The 20,362-nt window shown below is 41.5% G+C and overlaps 1 protein-coding gene across 3 annotated transcripts in view; it reads left to right on the top strand.

Annotated features, from left to right (window-relative positions):
• Positions 1-19,849, top strand: part of Neurochondrin (neurochondrin) — a 35,688-nt gene extending 15,839 nt beyond the window's left edge. For 2 of the 3 annotated variants that reach the window (XR_010858531.1, XM_067135956.2), the window contains exons 2-3: positions 18,743-18,788; positions 19,720-19,849. The gene's annotated coding sequence lies outside the window, so the exon portion shown is untranslated. The remainder of the gene's footprint in view (positions 1-18,742; positions 18,789-19,719) is intronic. The other variant, XM_067135957.2, reaches the window with a different exon arrangement.
• Positions 19,850-20,362: the final 513 nt, after the last annotated feature.

The following is a 20,362-nucleotide window of genomic DNA, read 5'->3' as shown; positions in this document are numbered from 1 at the left end:
TTTTGATTCTTCTTCGAAGGCTGCAAGCTGCAGGCCTTAAAACTGCGTCCTTTAATTGTTCAGTTAGGAAACGTAAACGTTTCAATCCTGTTGACCTGTGTAATAAGGAAGATTCTGAAGAGCGTCTGCCACGATTTCTGGTTGCGACCAGAGTTGATGGACAGAGCTTTCTTCAAGAGAACCCGTTCCTGATAAGCAATGCTGTGGAAGGTCTTGTTGGTGAAGTAGATGAAATGAGGAAATTGCAGGATGGTAGCGTACTCATTAAGACCAGTACACTCGTACGGAGTAAAAAGTTATTGGAAGCCACAATGTTTGGATCAGTGCCAGTTAAGATTGAGAGCCACAAGTCCCTTAACTCCTGCAAAGGAGTTATCTTTCGTAGGGACTTGATTAAGGCCTCCGATGATGATCTTATCCGGAGCCTTGCTCGTAGAGGTGTATCCGATGTTAAACGTCTAAAGAGGCGTGTCGGTGATAACCTCTACGACACGGGGGCTTTCATCTTAACATTCGATCTCGAGAAACTGCCCGAGCGTATTAAGGTATCCATGTACACACTCACTGTTCGACCATATTTTCCTTCTCCTATGAGGTGCTACAACTGCCAGCATTTTGGCCACACCTCACCACGCTGCCAGGGATCAGCAATATGCGGGGCATGTGGAAAAGCGGCGCATGCCGGTGCGGACTGCACACCACCACCAGTGTGTGTTAACTGCACTGGGGAGCACGCCCCTCGATCCAAGGAATGCCGTACATTTAAACAGGAGAAAAAGATCCAGGAGATTAAGACTCTGGATAAACTTTCTTATCCAGAGGCACGGAAGAAGTATAAATCAATGGCTCCTCTGGAATTCTCCGTCTCCTTTGCAGAGAAGGCTTCTAGTGTACGCATAAATCCCGTAAGTTTTGTACCCTCTGTCCCACCATCAACTCCGCAAACATCCAGCAATCAGCAAGTAAACGTCAAACCACAGGTTAAACAGACAGCAAGTACGTCATTGCCGAAGACGTCTGGGAAAACATTCTTCCCAGACACATTCGGCTGGGAAGTCCTCCCCCACAAGGGCGGGGGAAAAGACTTCCCCAACAAAGGCTGGAAAATCACCTTCCAGCCATCCTTCAACTGGCCCGAAAAAGGAGGAGAAAGGGAAGCCTAAATGCCCCCCTACACATTTGGAGAAGAAACCTGCAACGAGACTGGGGATCCTAGGATCTCCAAAAAAGCCTGGCAAGTCATCTGCCAGTCCTCCTCCGAAGTGTTCGAAAACGGTGGGTAAGAGCGAGAGGCCCCGACGCCCTCTTGTTCGATCTCTTTCTGGAGAATCTAGTTCTCCCAGGAAGAAGGCCCACTGTCCCCGATCAATGAGATCACCGTCCGCGGAGTGTCCAGTCACCGCGCCTCCTACTTCTGAGGAGACGATGGAGACTGAATCACTCATTATCATGGATGATGACGACAGTACCGACAAGAATGGCGGAAAATGGCAGGTAGTTGACAAAAAGAAGGGCAAGCAATTGTCCTAATTTTGCAACACTACTAATTCACACAATGGCACTATTGCAGTAGAACTGCAGTAGTTATCACTGTCGCCTAACTGAGCTACGTCAATTGATATCCGTCTACGCGGCCTCCATAGTCTGTCTACAGGAATCTCGTTTGAGACCTGGACACGAATTACAATAAATAAACTTGATATTTCCACCTATTCAATACAATTTTAATGCTGTATTCAATTACAACATATTAAATTTCACAGGACTAGTTTCGACGCTGACTTGCGTCATCTTCAGCTTTTTCGGAAAATAGGCAACCTTAAAATTCATGACATGTCTTAAAATGTTTGGCATGAAAACCAGTTAAATCTATAATTAAAACCTTAACTCATTAAAAACTATTATGACAAGTAAAAGACTTGCAAGTCAGTCGTATGATAAAAGTTCATTGGTTAAATGATACTCAGATTAGCTGTGGATGGCGCGGCAACTGGGGGCGTTTGTACCCTAGTTCGCTCCGACATCTTCAGCGAAGAAGTACCGCTCCATACTCAGCTAGATGCAGTTGCAGTTCGCACTCCGTTGCCAGTAATGACAACGGTGTGCAACGTGTACTTGCCACTGGATTATAACCTTGACATTCGTGCACTACAAGATTTGATCAGTCAGCTGCCTCCTCCTTTCCTCATGCTGGGAGACGTGAACGCCCGTAACATACTATGGGGTTCTCCGTCCTCCTGTTCTAGGGGGAGGATGCTTGAGCGAATGATCAATCTATTTGATCTTTGCGTGCTTAATGCAGGGGAACCGACACATTTCAGCAGCGCACATGGCACATTCTCACACCTGGATGTCACTCTGTGCAGCCGTGCGCTAGTTCCCCTGCTACGGTGGCAAGTACACGACGACCTCTGTGATAGTGACCACTTCCCGATAATTCTGTCTCTCTTAAATCAAAGACAGTCCGAAGTACCCAAGCGCTGGTTACTTCGGCGGGCAAACTGGCCAGAATTTACAACATGCGCATCGATGGCTGATGATATGCTGGAGTCTGTTGACGACCACGTTTCTTCCATTACTACTGGAATTTTGGCTGCAGAGGAAACAATTCCTTCCTTATCCGGTATTCGTCGCCGGAAACAGGTCCCATGGTGGACGGACGAAATTGCAGCAGCCATATGTGATCGCCGACGGGCTTTTAAGCATTTTCGTCGGAATCCTACGATGGCCAATCATAACTTTCAAGCGTCTGCTCGCGAAGGCCCGTTTTTTTTATTCGAGAAAGTAACAAATCTACGTGGGAAAAGTATGTGTCATCCATCACGGCACATACCCTGTCATCACAAGTGTGGACAAAACTCCACCGTATTGTTGGAGTACAGAATGTGCCCTCAGTACCCGGAATCTCCATTAATGGAGATATAGTTACGATTCCTTCAGTCATTGCCGACCACATCGCGTCACATTTCGCAGATACGTCCAGCTCTAGGAGATACGACCCTGCATTTTTCCCAATTAAGCGCGAAGCAGAGGCACACCATCTCTCTTTTGCCTCTAGTGCTTCGCATCCTTACAACGTGCCCTTCACGAAGTGGGAGTTGCGGAGTGCACTTGCGCTATGCAGAGATACGGCTCCTGGTCCGGACAAAATCCATAATCAAATGCTTAAAATAATCAAATGCTTAAGCATTTGAGTGGCAGATGTCTCAAGGATATCCTCACCCTATTCAACAGAATATGGACTGAGGGAGTGTTTCCATCTCAATGGCGTGAGGGAATTGTGATACCTATTCCCAAGCCAGGTAAAGATCCAAAACTTCTGGATAGTTATAGGCCAATATGCCTTACAAATGGTCTCTGTAAGCTATTTGAAAGGATGGTTAACCGGCGTCTTGTGTGGGCCATGGAAAAGGAGGGTCTCTTATCTAACTACCAGTGTGGTTTTCGCTCTCATCAGTCTGCCACTGATCATCTGGTCAGACTGGAGAGCGCCATTCAGGAGGCCTTTCTCTGGAAGGAACACCTAGTCGCCCTGTTTTTTGATCTGGAGAAAGCTTACGACACTACCTGGCAATATGGGATTCTCTCCACACTACACCAGTGGGGATTTCGGGGAAATTTGCCAACGTTTATTGAAAACTTCATGTCCCTCCGTCTCTTACGAGTCCGTGTAGGGAATGCATTTTCTCAATATTATGTTCAGGAAAATGGAGTACCTCAGGGATCGGTACTGAGTGTCACGCTGTTCGCAATCGCCATCAACGGCATAGTTGCCGCTGCTGGGCCCGCAGTCGTTCCTTCGCTGTTTGTAGACGACTTAGCTTTTCATTACAGCTCCGGAAGGGTGGCGTTTGCTGAGAGACAGCTACAGTAAGCTTTTAACCGAGTCGACAGATGGGCCCTGCAACACGGTTTTCGTTTTTCAGCAGCGAAAACCTCAGTTGTACACTTCTGTCGACGTCGGCCTGTGCATCCCGAACCAGAGCTCCGCTTGCGAAATAGTGTCTTACCATTGGTTGACATCTGCAGATTCCTGGGTCTCCATTTTTATAAGAGACTTACGTGGCAGCCCCACATCCGTCAGTTGAAGGTTGCCTGCATGAAGATACTTAACATGCTTAAGTTTCTCAGCGGCACTTCGTGGGGGGCTGACCGTGCGGTACTGCTGCGATTTTACACGGCTACGGTCCTCTCCCGGATTGACTATGGAAGTGCGGCTTATGGCTCAGCATCAAAATCTACGCTGAGCCTTTTAGACAGTATTCACCATAGTGGAGTAAGGCTGGCAACCAGTGCTTCCTGTACTAGCCCCATTCCCAGCCTACTCACTGAAGCGGGAGTTCCACCTTTACGGATAAGGAGGCAGCTGTTACTCCTCACGTACGCTGCCAAAATTCGTGAAATGCCGCTACACCCAAGCTATCAATGCATCTATCGTACTCAATACCACCAGCGGTACCAAGACCGGCCGAATGCCACACGGCCGGTTGGGTTTCGGATTGATAGCTTGTGTCATGATTTGAATATTGATATCGGTGGTTGTATTGAAAGAACTCTTAGCGAGGTACCTCCGTGATTGGTTCCGCGACCGGATATACGTCTAGATCTGCTACGTGGACCCAAGGTGAACACGGATTCCTCCGTTTATCGGAGGTATTTCCAGGACTTTGTTCACCAATATCCGGCTGCGAGACTTATCTTCACGGATGGTTAAAAAATCGGAGATAATGTTGGTTGCTCTTTCGTCATTGATGATATCAGCACGAAGATCTCGCTCCCGAAAGTATGTAGCGTGTATACTGCAGAGCTTTACGCCATCTTAAAGGCTCTGCAGTTTGCACTGCGTGACGAAAGAAGCCACTTTCTGTTGTGTACCGATTCGTTAAGCTCTCTGCAGTCTATTGAAACCTGTTTCTCGCAACACCCACTGGTGCGGCAGATACATGACCTTCTAGCCAGGTTATGGGATGCTGGCACCATAATCACTTTCGGGTGGCTTCCAAGCCACGTTAGGATTGCAGGAAACGAACTTGCGGATGAAGCTGCAAAGGAAGCTGTACTTTTACCTCCAAGACCAATCAATGTACCTGCAAAGGATATTTGTTCTCAGCTACGTCGAACCATCTTGGCGTCCTGGGAATCGGAGTGGCTAGATATCCGAACTCCCAACAAGCTGAGAGCAATTAAGAAGACAACTACCGTGTGGCGGTCCTCTTTCCGACCTTCACGGAGAGAGGCCATAGTACTATGCAGGCTGAGGATAGCTCATTTACGATCCACGCACTCTTATCTCCTAAAGAGGGAAGACCCCCCCCAGTGTGTTCTTGTGATGCCGACTTCACCGTGGCCCACATCCTCACAGAGTGCGCCGATCTCTCTGGCCTAAGACGGAGCCTCGGCCTGCAGGAAACACTCGAACGCATACTAGCCGATGACGCGACTACTGCTGATCTCGTCATCCGCTTTATGTGCGACAGTGGACTTATCAAGGGTATATAAATTACAAGTGTAATGTTACTCAGGGAACATACATTCCCTTTTGATATATTAGTAATCCTTTCGGCCTAATTCTAGTTTTTTGTTTTATTTTGTACTGCGTTTCCAAATTACTTTATTGAATAAATAATTTCATTTTTATATTTTAAAATTTTCTTCCACTTATTTGTTCAGATAGGATGATTACCTCGTTGTACTTCCTCTTAAAACAACTACCACCACCACTGAATCAACGTATGTTCCCTGAGTAACAGTACACTTGTAATTTATATACCCTTGATAAGTCCACTGTCGCACATAAAGCGGATGACGAGATCAGCAGTAGTCGCGTCATCGGCTAGTATGTGTTCGAGTGTTTCCTGCAGGCCAAGGCTCCGTCTTAGGCCAGAGAGATCGGCGCACTCTGTGCACTTATGTGCCGTCTCCTTTACATCTTTGCTACAAGCCCTATATACCCTCATAACCATGTGCAGAGATGTGTACGCTTTATTTACAATACCATTTATGTGATTACCCCAGTGATGATCTTCCCTTATTTGCAAGAATTTTTCCAAAAAGGAGAAAGTTACCTTCTCTATAATGATCAGTTCAGTTCACATTAAAAGTAATTTCATTATCAACCTAACCTTGTCTTTTAGGACTTTAGTACTGTTTGCAGACTTAGCCTTTGTGTATTCATATTAACTTACGGCATATGATATTTACATGTAATGTATTTGCTTGTGGGTGTTATTACCGCGTGATTTCACATAAGTCAGACAAGTCATAGCAAATTTCAAGAAGGGAGCTCAATTATTTACATTGGGCAAACACCGAAGAATGCGGTTATAGTAATGCATATGTCAAAATAAAGGCAGAAATATGGAACATTAAATTGAGTGACTGTGAGAAAGTGTTTATTTCCTTAATTTCTCATTGAGCTGGACAACTGACTTAATTATGAATATTTTGATTGATCGTTTACTTGGGTAAGGGAACCTCCATTATTGTTACTTACATTGAGGTTATTTGTCGATGGGTAGGTCTCGTGATTTCAATACGTTACTAGTCAAGTTGGCAGCAGTGATGAAACATTCAAAATACAGGATCTTTTTTTTTTTTTTTTTTTTTAGCTCGTTCCGTGTGTCAGGGGAATACGCACAGAAGCGCAGCCGGGTGACTCATTTGTCAAGAGATATATTGCTTCATGACCGGCTAAGATGATCTAATGCAGTACAATAGCGATAACCATTGCTTCATTGCAATAGTTTAGTTCAACATCTGTGGTATTGGTAGCGTGTTCGATGTGTTCGCTTTAAAATAGTGTGGTTTCTATAGGAATACGAAAGTAAGTGTGTTTAACAAGCGATGTATACAGTAGAACAGCGTGTATTCATTGCGTTGTGCTATGCGAAGCATTCTATACAAAATGCTGCTTTCGATTCATTCGCAAATTTCCTGGCATCCTCCCTCCCCATTGGAGTATGATACGTAAATTAATAAAGAAGTTCCGCACCACCGGGTCCATTCTTAACAAGAAATCACGCAGGCGACGAACCTTTTATCAGAGGAAAAGCTTGACAAAATAGGAGCTCTCTTGGAAAGAAATTGAACAAAATCCCTGTCGGGGTCTCGCTGTACAAGCTAATGTGTCATTATCTTCTGCCCGCAAAGCATCAAAACTCTTAAAAGCAAAACCGTACAAACCCACCCCTGCCCAGTGTTTAAGAGGACCTGACACTTTCACTAGGGCTCGGTATTGTAACTGGTTGCTTCAGTCAGTTCACGATGGGTATGTTGATCCAGAACTTTTATGGCGATGAAGCAAGGCTACACTGAAGTGGCTATGTAAATAGTCAATACAGTTGCTACTGGTGTGCAGAAAATCCTCACCCGCTGCATGTCTGTCCACTTCATGATGTAAAGATAGGAGTTTGGTGTGCAGTAAGTGCTCGCAGAATTATAGGACCTACATTTTTCTGTGAAACAATAAATACTGATTGATATATAGACCTCATTTTCAGACCATTCTTTCAAGAGCTGACGGAAGAAGAAAGGCGTAATAGTTACTGTAGGTGTGCAAGATAATGTGACGGCACACACTGCTAATCGGTCTATGGAGGTAATACAGGAAGTTTTCGAAGATCGTGTGGTTAATTATCCCCCTAGATCTCCTGATTTAAATCCCTATTATTATTACCTGTGGGGGATGTTGAAGGGAAAAGTGTATGTGAACAACCCTTACACAAGAGAACAACTACAAGATAACATTGCACAAGTTTCACATGGACTGAGATCCGCCGAGTGTCTGCAAACGTATTCACGAGGTGTCAGGTGTATTTGACAGCTGAGGTACAACATTTTGAACATCAAATGTAATGCCAGGTAGGTTTTAGACTAAATAGTTTAACTAGAAATGGATTTCTATAAGTCTGAATTGCCGTGAGTAGTAGAGAGGAAAAGCGCGCATTATACCTGCTAGCAACGGAGTGTCATTGCGCCAGCTGTGCCGTGCTCTGAGTGGTGCTACGTAGCTAGCCAAAAAAAGACCCTGTACGTGCCGAGTACTATACACACATTTGGGGGGTACCCAACCTACCTGATAGTACAGTACACAGACTCCTCCATTCAACGCTCTGCACATGCGCTATGATACAAAGAATTGCGTTGTCTATGGGAGGCTGGTCGAATGGTTAGTTATCCAAAATGTTCTTGAAACGGGTAAAGCACAGCTGGGTTAAAATTGAATGTACCTAAGGCCACACAGCACAATAGTGACTTGAAGGCCTTTATGAGGCTTACAGGAATTCGGCATTGCCTCACAGGACCGTGGCACAGTGGGTGAAAGCCTTAAATGATGGAAGACAACAGCGTGTAGTCAACATGCCTCAGCCAGGTCACCCTTATGTCGGTAATGAGGACATCCAGCTTCTTGGTGGGTTACTGGGAGTGGACAACTCAGATGGTTCATGAGTTAGCCTGAGAGATGGACATAGAATCTAAGGCTGTGGCTTGTGCTTCTGAACTGTTCCCGAAATTCTTCTGGTGGTAGACTGTTCCATTCATACCATGCAGGGGACAGGTTGTACACATTCATTGCGGACGACTGCATTGAAGACTGTAGAGTTTCATTTAGGTATCTTATTTGTATCCGTTGAAATTGAAAGTTGCCACTAATAAAGAAACAGCCCTCATGTTACACCACAGAAAAGATCAGGATTTTCATGTTCAGGATAACCTATTAAAATTATGATGCTGATTCAACCGGGTGAGTTGGCCATGCGGTGAGGGGCGCACAGCTGTGAGCTTGCATCCGGGAGGTGGTGGGTTCAAACTCCACTGTCAGCAGCCCTGAAGATGGTTTTCTGTGGTTTCCCATTTTCACACCAGGCAAATGCTGAGTCTGTACCTTAATTAAGGCTACAGCCACGTCCTACCCACTCCTAGGTCTTTCCTATCCCATCATTGCCATAAGACTTATCTGTGTCAGTGCGACATAAAACAAAACTTGTAAAAAAGATACTGATTCAGTGGTTGACTACCTGGCCTTGCTGCACGTATGCTGCTTGAAGGACAGGCCTGTCTAGGCAAGTAACTCCAACCTACACGACAGTGCATTTCGTGGCGGTCTAGACCGACTTGGCTCGTGAATTTTCAAGGTTGCATAATAAAGAGCCTAGCTGGCATTTGATGGGGTGGGTGCAGTGCCTTCTTTTAGTTCAAGTGTGGTCAATTATAGAGGAGTGTCTATTGTTGATGACAAGTGTCCATCTGGTGTGTTGAAATTAGCCTATGTTTTTACAAAATAGATCAAGGTGGTGGAAAAGGCTTTTATCAATAATTTTAATATCTTCTGAAAATAATGTTGTACCAACTGTTTTTCTTCAAAGAAACACATCATTTTGAAAACATTTTTATTTTCTTTGGATTCCACACACCTTAAACTACTTCTTCACCTAGTCACCACCATTATTAGGGCACTAGTCATAACGGGGCACCAATTTTTAGTGTGCTTTCATCATAGAATGCCACTGCCTGTGGTGAAAGCCACCCAAAGCAGAGAGAGTGACACAATTGGGAAACATCTGTCCTCACAAATTTTTGCTTCAACCGCACACACAAAATCATCTTGGATGGCCGACAGTCGGCTGCTCTGGGGGACTTCATGCATGATTTAGCACTTGTTTATTCTGTGGTGGTTTCATAGTTTTCTTACTGGGTATCGAGGAGGAATGTTCATCTAGTCAGTCTTTCATTTTGACCCAATCTGAAACTGTAGAAATCTGTACATTTAAATCTGCTGTTACTGTTTGCAAAATGTCTCTAGTTTTACTCTCCTGACTGGCCCAAATTTTTGTCCATTTGTTGGTACACCCTCGTTTTGTTCTGCCAATATATATGCAATTTAGGCAGGAGACTCCCGATTTTCAACAGTTTTTCCCGCCTCCCGATTTTTTTTTTTTTTGTGAACTTCAAACATTTGTTTTGAAATCCCACTATTTCAACTTTGTACGCCAGTGGCCGGAAGTCCTTCCCTCATTGGCCGCTTTCAGATGAAATATTGACATTTATTAATACGAGAAATGCGCACAAATGTTTATTGAAACCTGTATATCGCGACTCGTATATCGATTGTCAGTCCAGTTCTTGCGTGCTGCTATGTTCGCATTCATTCACATCAGTCTAGTTGATTCTAGAGACTGGTCGCTAAATTTGGAGGTTTTTTAAAGTAATTTAGTGACAGAATTTCAAAGATGCGACTAGTGACATTTCTAGAGATTTTAGGAGCCATTTGGGCACAATTCTGGTGTTTTTTAATTTATTACTTGATAAAAATAGCATTATGCTTCACATAATCGTGTAGGTAAAGAAGTACTATGTACTATGGATCTTCATATGTGTTCGATTGTGTTATGACTTTGTGCCTAACAGTGTATACAAGCTAACTCATTTAACCGCCGCTTTTCATAAACATTATAAGACTTTGCCTAACATTGCGTGTGCCATACTGCCGCTCAGAAAATTACACACTGTTTCTTTTAAGTGACTTGCATTTTACTTCTTCTGAATTTTACAATATCTACCGTCATTTTTTATATTGCCTCTTCTACTGATCCGGTGTGAACTTGATCTTTTATCTTCTTTATCCTATGCATTGTTTTTCGTGTTTTAATCGGCTGATGATGACCTGGACTAGGGTCGAAACCGGTACCACTTCTACTTATTATTAAATAAGACTGTAATCACTGCATTTCTTATTCTTTGGTATTGAATAGGTTGAACCTCTTTATTTATTATTTCAATTTTAACTGTGATACTTTTCAATACGGAACAATGAAATTTTTATCTTCAATCATGTAGGCGTGTGATGCAGTATATTAATCTATGCCTTTGCTGAGTAATGGCATGACTGATTCACATGGGTGGAGCATGAGTTCATACTATTTTCGGAAGGCTTATCGGAGAACGATCAACTCGCCTACATACTTCTTGTGAGGGAATAGAGCTATGTAATTTTTAGCCTTGTAGCCTCATGTAGCAACAGTCTGGTTTTGAGACAATAAATACTCCTGTGTTGTGCAAGACATGTAGAACAAGCTGCTTTGACCAATTGTACCTCCTGATTTTCATATCAAAATCTCCTGATTTTTTGTTTTGTAAAGATGGCAGGTATGGTATTGTAGGTCTATGCTAAAAAAATCACACTCAGCACAACTGACCAAGCCACAGTGAGACTTAACTAATATTTAAAATGGCTAAACTGCTATGTGACGATGCTGTTGGAAAGATACTGACCTGCAACACATATATCATTAAGAATAAAAATTCTTTGAAATAATTTGCACAGTATTGAGCCTTAGATGACAGAACCTTACCAGTCAAAATTGTAAGCTGAAATATTTCACATAACGATTTTCCTAGGTGCAACAATGATATTAATTTAGATCAGCTCATTTATCATTCAAATGTTCAATCATTTACTATGGTAAACTCCTAGTGAAATGGGATTTCAACATGCCATGAACATAATTGGGTTGCAAATAATTATAGTAGAATAGTAACTGATAATTTTAAGTTATTCTGAAAGTGTGAATGTGTTTTAAGTTTTTTTTTTGTTACAATTAGTTTTTATGTTGCGCTGACACAGATAGGTCTTTTGGCATTGATGGGGCAGGAAAGCTAGGAGTGAGAAGGAAGCGGCCGTGGCCTTAATTAAGGTACAGCTCCAGCATTTGCCTGGAGTGAAAATGGGAAAACTGGAAAACCATCTTCAGGGCTGCCGACAGTGGGGCTCGAACCCACTATCTCCCGGATGCAAGCTCATAGCTGCGCGCCCCTAACTGCACGGCTAACTCGCTCGGTTGTTTTAAGTTTACGTGTCATGGCGGTAACTGTAAATATGAAGATGGTTCTTGAAGTAACCTCCCCCTGTGGGTGGGGGCGGTAGAATAACACCCACGGAATCCCCTGCCTGTCGTAAGAGGCGACTAAAAGGGGCTTCAGGGGCTCTGAACTTTGGAGCGTGGGTTGGCGACCACGGGGCCCTCAGCTGAGTCCTGGCATTGCTTCCACTTACTTGTGCCCGGCTCCTCACTTTCATCTATCCTATCAGATCTTCCTTGATCAACTCTTGTTCTTTTCCGACCCCGACGCTATTAGGTTTGCGAGGGCTAGGGAGTCTTTCATTTTCACGTCCTTCGTGGCCCTTGTCTTCCTTTGGCCGATAACTTCACTTTTGGAAGTGTCGAGTCCCTTCCTTTTATCCCTCTGATTAGTGTTATATAGAGGATGGTTGCCTAGTTGTACTTCCTCTTAAAACAATCACCACCAATCACCACCTTGAAGTAACCATTTTACTCCTTATGTCATTAATCTGAAATATCAGTTCATATCCCATAGTGTGTAAATGGTGAGTTCTGTTCTGATGCTCACGAGTGTTATTTTACTTTGTCAGGATATTTAGCATTGAAAATCTGACTGACTCAGCCAAAACAGTTATCATTCATGTTTACCAGTCTGGAAGTACATGCTATCTAGAATTCTGTTGCTAGTTGTCACTTTATGATCCTGCCTTAGGTAAAGGTACATATTGATGACACCGTTAAGAGAAAAAATGACAAAATGAGAACTGTGCTTACACATAATGCTATTTTATTGAACAAGAAACTAGCTTACGTGCCCTGGAGTATCCCCTGCTGGAATATGGGTTTAGTTATTGATTTTATTTATTCAACTATTGTTAGTTAAATTTATCCTTACGTTTTGCGTTAGTCCTGATAGGTGACACCCCTCAAGTCAAGATTCCCAATAGATGACATAAGTCTTGGCCCAATCTTAAAACACAAAAACATTTTAGATCATTGTTACAAGAAGGAACATTTCTAATAGTGTTAGTCAAGAAAAACAGTTGCTAGTACTTTAAAAATATAAAAAGTCAGTCTCAAAAGTAGAAATAAATGAAATCAGACTTTAAAGTTTAAAAAAGAGATGGAGTCTGTCTTCAAATTAAGAAAACCTATGATATGTCTTTGAAGTAAAACTGCGATGAAATCAGTCTTCAAAGTTTTAAAAATTCAAGCCACATAAACAATGAAATCAAATGACTTTATAGATTGTCACCCTAAGAGAACTCCCTTGGCTGCTACCATCATAGAACTCTAATTTCTCACTTCTACTGCATCAGCCATGTCTCTTGTGAATAATTTAATATATTTTTACATTTTGAATCTAGGGACAAAAAAAGAGAAAAATTGTAAAACGAATCAACGAGCCAATGCCTGACACCTCTTGTCAACTACTGGTTCTGGAAGTCAAATGATAACGAAATTAACAGTGTTTACCATGTATGTTAAAAAATAACACTTATAACAAAATCCCAATCCCTTACACCCCTGTCAATCATTGGGTCAATGGGGTTCAGTCAGACCAATAGATGACACCCATGATAACACATGCAATTTAAGATTAACCTTTTCAACTACTGCAAGTAAATAGAGCCTAGAACCCTGCAACCCATTATACAGTAGGAAACTTCACCTTCCTTCATAAAAGAAATTGTGAAAGACAATAAACTTCCAATTTACCTCTTAAGGAATGTGTGTAGAAGAAGGAAAATATTGAGTCATACATTCACAAGTCTTTCAAAGATCTGTTTCACATGAAAAAACACCACTGATCCTAGGGATCAGTTCAGATAGTCAAGTAAGGGTCACTGATGTAGCCAGTACAGTGGTGGCTCTCAACTCAAGAAGACCCTGAGCACAAACATCAATCTGAGTACTTGATGTGCCAGTGAAGATCGTACACGCTGGCACACAACCAGTTCAGGTGATGTTGCACAGTTTGAATGTGAACATTAAAGGAATGAAGAACAGAAATGTCAAGAGACTTACATTATATCAGGCCCAGACACGTCCTACACCTTCCATTACATGCATTCATTGTAGCTGCGTCCGGCTCCATGGCTAGGCCTAAATGGTTAGCATGCTGGCCTTTGGTCACAGGGGACCCGGGTTCGATTCCTGGCAGGCTCGGGAATTTTAACCATCATTGGTTAATTTGGCTGGCACGAGGGCTGGGTGTATGTGTTATCTTCAACATCTTTTCATCCTCATCACAACGCGCAGGTCACCTACGGGAGTCAAATCGAAAAATCTGCACCTGGCGAGTCGAACATGTCCTCGGACATTCCCAGCACTAAATGCCATACGCCATTCCATTTAGTGTAGCCACATGTTTCATGCCAGGATTGGTCTGCTAAGCTATCAAAGACATGTGCGTAGATCATGGAGATAATGAAAGAATTGCACGTGATAAATTAATTTTTTTTTTTGCCGGGCTGAGTGTCTCAGACGGTTGAGGCGCTGGCCTTCTGACCCCAACTTGGCAGGTTCGATCCTGGCTCAGTCCGGTGGTATTTGAAGGTGTTCAAGTACGTCGGCTCATGTCGGTAGATTTACTGGCACGTAAAAGAACTCCTGCGGGACTAAATTCTGGCACCTCGGCGTCTCCGAAAACCTTAAAAAGTAGTTAGTGGGACGTAAAGCAAATAACATTAACATTATTATTAAATTAATATTTGGATACGAATATCAGCAGACGACAACGCTAAAGTACTGGCAATCTGGGAGTCTGGTTAATCCAAACTGGAAATTGAAAACTTTATTTTACAGTATTTTAAAAGATTAAAGGAAAGAATACATTTCAGAATGAAAATACGCTATTTTCATACAGAAACACCTTGTGCATCACAAATATCAGTCACTGATGCTTTTCTTTAGAAATTCTCTTAGTGTCTTTTGCTACACTGATTAGAACCTGCTGGATGATGCAGTACTAAGCCAGGATCTCATAAACATCACATCAGCAGCTGTAGTAGTTGAATGTTGCTCAACGTAATTTACTGCAAGTTTAAAAACACAGCATCTGAATGTGAAACAAGTTGTACTCAGTGGTCATCTGGTTTGTTATGTTAGAACTTTGTCTGCTGACTTTTATGAACTTCCACAACCATGGGTGTTAATAGTTGAATGACTTCTTCACCACTTTCTTGGTAAGGTGGTCTTGTTTTAAATTGTGGTTGCAAGTGAGATTTTCAAAATGAAATGTCACATTGCAGTTGTATGGATTCCATGAAAAACTGAAAGCCCCATGGCGTGTTACGTAAGATAATAGTCTCATAGAATTTGAAGTTAGTTTTGTTTTTCTTAAAACCATACATTATTACTCTGTTGATTACTGATACATGAATTAATTATCTCCATTTCTATGGTTGATTTTTACTGACTAGGCCTATATACTTCATCTACAGTATACAAGTGTTGAAATTAAATATAGGAAGAAGGAACATGTTTGCTCTAATATAAAAGTCCTTCAGATTAAAACTTATTCATTTTGTGTTACTAAATGAATTAATTTCACTGAAAAAGTACTCACAATTTAAATTTTGGCACACACAATAGGCATATTAAGGGTGCTTCTATGTACAAAACTTACCTTGGTAGATGTATTGAAATACATATCAATTCATAATTTTAACACAATGGGTATTTCTCAAGTTAAAGGGACATTAACTGCATAGTACATTGTCTAGAGGTGCAAACTGCACAAGTCTTTCCTGTGTTTTCTTTGGTGTTATTTAAAGACTTGAAGCCATAATTGGGAAATGTAATTGGGCTCTGATATTTTGTTTTCACAATTGGAATCTGAATCTCCATTATAGTTCTGACTGATCTGGAATGAAACAATAATTTGCTTTGACCATGATGCAATGTAAATAGAGTTTTGGTCATGTTTGACATTTTCTAACCTAAACATATTGGTTTAATGCACTTGCTGATTTTCCAGTGAATGATTATAATATGTTACATAGCTAATGCATATAAGTGGAACAGTGTGATATAATCTGTTCATTTAATTCATTGTAAGGCTGTATAATATAATGGGCCTACAATTTAGATTGATACATTCATGACTGAATAAAATGCATGATGCTCCTTTTTGAGTTTGTGCTGTGTGAAATGAGATTAACTTCAGGGAAATGTTTTTTCCTGAAGACTTCTGTTAGGTCAAATACTACTCTACATTCTGTTATGGTTAGTTCTAATTCTTCTAGTATTTCCTACATCTGTGCAGTGATGTATTCTTTGGGGGTTGTTGGTGGTCACTTGAAAAGTAGTGACAGTGGGCTGCTTTATTTCCTCATTTAGACAAATATTTAGTTATAAATTTACAGTAGAATGATTTATTTTCCATAATTCCTTTTTTTGTTTACATTTTTTTATTACGGAACATTCATAGACAGAAAACTCAAATCTGCTGCACCTGAGAGTAAATATTATGGAATTCACTTTTATGTATGTCCAACACATTTCTCTACGGGGTCGGGCATGAAGCAAGATGAATTTTCGTAGCAAGTTTTTACAATTGGATGCCCTTCCTGGCATCACCCTCATCAGAGGAGTTAGTGAAATTAATTAAATGATGTGATATAAGAAAGTAGGAAGGGAGAGGATGAAACTGATGCCAGCACAAAGCCTACTCCTGTCATTTTACCAAGGGGTCTGCTCTAGGCTTTACGTCCCCATCTGATGGACGAATCACTATCGACAGCAACATATGCCCTCAATCCATATGAGCTCTGTGAAGAGTTTTGGAATTTAATCCAGGCTTTTGGCATGCATTTATTTATTTAGCATATGACATTAAAAATATAAACACACAATCACAAATTAAATATTCAATACACTATGTAGGTTACAATTTCACCATCAAGCTCTGCAAATAGTCTATACAAGAAGGATTTAGGTCAAGAAAGTCTTTTGGGTTACCCTGATAAGCAGTCAGAGGGCACTGTTCCACTATATGACGAACTGTTTGCTTAGGGGGACTGCAGCTACATTGTGGAGAGGGAAGTTTGCCCCATTTATAGCGGAAGTCAGCGCACTTTCCATGGCCTGTCCTGATACGATGTTCAACTTCGGGTAAACATTCATCAAACTGTTATCTAAATGATCTTACAGAGCTGTGAAAGAAAGTACGACACATTTGCATGTTTCACATCAGAAGGAAAGCTTTATATGCCATTCTCATTTGCTCCATGACTCCAACTGAAGAAGTGTAGAAGTTCACAGCAGTGATCTCATCTATGCCTGGTAGTTAATTACTTGCTTACAGCATCAGATCTTTCGCGAGTGGAATTCCAAACTACAGTCACAAAAGATGCTTCTAGACTGCTGTTTCTTCATTATTTCTAGCTTCATATCAACAGAGATTTTTCACTTTCATTTAGTATGATTTGCAACAGTGACTTGATGATTGCCTTACCATCTTTGTTCAAGACTCCTACAAGCTTCTTTTTCTAGCAGGCTATCGACATTTGAGACGAGCAGCCACTAAATAGAAGGCCTCGCTTCATCTAGTGGCACACTCAGAAGATTACAACAGACTGTGTTGTGTGTAGTAACATATAGAACAAAGAAAGATGAAGAGAATCCAAAGTCTCCAAAAACCCTTTCATTGGAACTAGGCCTGCACCGAGACGTGCTATATGATAGAGAGTGAACAGTGGAATAATTTATCACTGTATATAATTATGTAAAATAATTTATTTCCTTCTGAGAAATGTTCAAAATCCTTTCCACTTTCAGAATATAGGACTGTCTCTCATATCTGACCTCGGGATATATGATTTTAGAGATATCCAACTATCCTCCTGTTGTGCTTATCGTAACATACAAGTGAGTTAATGCGACTTAAATATATTTAGATCATTACCAGTGTTCTCCAGGCTGATGTTAATGAGGACGATACATACAATGAAGGTAAAAAAGAAACCGATGAGTCACTCTGTGGCTAAGGATGCTTTCAACATACTGTTGAAATACATTAAACAGCATCCAGCAGCAATACCTGTGGACGTATTGTGTGCAAAGAAATGGAGGGATGCGTGCACAGAAACAGGGATTTTAAATTTGAAACGAAAGTATATCGCTGACTTTTTCAGGTGAATTAAGTTTTGTAAAGCAATTTTTATACAATACCCTATGCTTTAATATTTTAACAAACATATTGTAATGGCCAATAGGTCTGCAGAACTGTACATTTTTTCATGTTCGTTACATTAAATGTACGGAAATAAATTCCGTTCGCAACTCTGTTACTGTCAGTGTTATATGATTTTTTTTTTAAGTTACTGCAAAACTATTTCACATTCCTTTCTGTATTACAATCAATGTTTTTGTTGGTTCTTCGGAATATCTGATATCTCTTATCCACCGACCCTGTTCTGGTCCCATGAATGACGATTTCATAAGGCCGGGCTGAGTGGCTCGGACGGTTGAGGCGCTGGCCTTCTGATCCCAACTTGGCAGGCTTGATCCTGGCTCGGTCCAGTGGTATTTGAAGGTGCTCAAATATGCCAGTCTCATGTCAGTAGATTTACTGGCACATAAAAGAACTCCTGCAAAATAAAATTCTGGCACCTCGGCGTCTCCAAAAACCGAAAAAGTAGTTAGTGGGACGTAAAGGTAATAGTATTATTGATGTGATACGGCCTGTTTTATATCATTACACACTTACTTTTCCAGCAAAATAATATGTATAGAGTTAACTAGCCAAACTTATTTGACTGGTTTCAGATTCTTAAATATGTTATGTTTTGCAGAACTTTTAACCATTGTATATTTGAAAGATGCTAATGTACTTTGTCTAGATTTTTGATCAAGATGTTTATATTGGAATTTGATCTAGTTTGTCTTTTTTTCAGGATGGTTTTGATAGTGCCCTAATTATGTGATCGAGAGTAATCTGAGGTATGACTGAGGAAAGGCTATATTGTTTTACTAATGTAGTTTGTTTACAGATTATGATAATGATAGATGTAGTTTGGAGTGTAACATGTATTTTCTTGGTGAACTTCAGCTTAGTTTGTTTAACTTGTGTTTTCGTTTGATTTCATTTCGTCCAGTAGTGCATTTTTGTCACGTAATAGGAGGAGTGTTTAAATGAAAAGGTACAAAACAACACTGTGGGTATAATCGACGTCTCTGTTCAAAAGTAATCACCCTAGGCCTGAGCACAACTAACCCACTGTTTCACGAGCAGAAGGATTCCCTGCTCCCAGAATTCCTGTGGCTGTGGCAGGAGCTAGTCCTTCATGGTGTTCTTAAGTTCTGCATCCGAGTGGAAGCGCTTCCCTTTGAGATGGTTTTTTTTTAGCGGACCAAACAGATGGAAATCTCAGGGTGACATGTCCAGGCTGTAGGGTAGATGCTCAGGCTGCTCCCACTTGAACTTGGCCAGTATACTTTGTGTGACCTTGGAGATGTGTGGACGAGCCTTATCACGGAGCAGAATCACTCCCTCCGTGTGCAGCCCACTCCGTTTGCTCTTGATGGACTTTTGTAGACTACGGAGTGTTTCACAGTATACGTCGCTGTTAATGGTTTTTCCGTGCTTGAAGAATTTGTTGAGTATTGGACCTTGGGCGCTGAAAAAGACAGTGAGCGTCACCTTGCGTCATGTGAGAGCCCCCGTGCAATACGCACTACCACGCCAGACACTACATTCGCTTCCCTAGGTGTCGCACTGCGTTATCCCAAAGTGGCGTATTCAAATTTTCAACCAGTTTGGTTTTTATGACTTTTGGTACCTTTTATTTGAACGTCCCTCTTAAACTGTAAATGATGCGGATGGAATGCTTGTATAACATTTACTACAAGGATAATTTTGAATTTCTTACAGTTGGCATCTATTCTACATCAACAATACCTCATACCAAGTGATGCTGCTACTGTAGCCACTCAGACATTCTTGCGGAACTTCCGACTGTGCCCGGACAATGGCAAAACAAGCCTGTTTGATTGGAGATGCCTTCTATGGGCTCAAGCACTTGGAGAACAGTACGCTGGGATTGCAGGTAACTAGTTTTTTGACCTTGTGGAAAAAATGAGGGGTTCAGTCTTTGCAGATGTTAACTCATTGCAGACCGTGGACGGCGTAAGACATTTAATGTTCCGCGCGAAGCAATGCTGTTTATATTTGTCATCTATGTATTCTTACATCTTAGTCAGCGTTACTGGTTGTAACAGGAAGTTGGTCGACCTTGTTGAGATAACCCTCACGTTGAGTGGGCTCATGTTTATCTCAGCTGTTTTAGCGGGAAAATCTCAGCACTTCCTCGTGCGTCAAGTCGGTACTTGAGATTCCAATACAGTGCGTGTCGTTCTTACCGAGTGTAGTATAATGGTTTATGAAACAAAGTTTCTTACGGGAGAAGAATTGTTAGATATTGGTCACAATGATGATTCTGGTGATGAAATAGGCTCAGATAGTGAAAGTGAGAATGACAAGGAAATTCCGATTCCCGAATGTGATAGACCTATAG

This window comes from Anabrus simplex, chromosome 1, assembly GCF_040414725.1.
Source record: "Anabrus simplex isolate iqAnaSimp1 chromosome 1, ASM4041472v1, whole genome shotgun sequence".
NCBI classification, from domain to species: domain Eukaryota; kingdom Metazoa; phylum Arthropoda; class Insecta; order Orthoptera; family Tettigoniidae; genus Anabrus; species Anabrus simplex.
The sequence above is the reverse complement of the archived record's forward strand: the minus strand, read 5'-3'. Positions and strand labels throughout refer to the sequence as shown.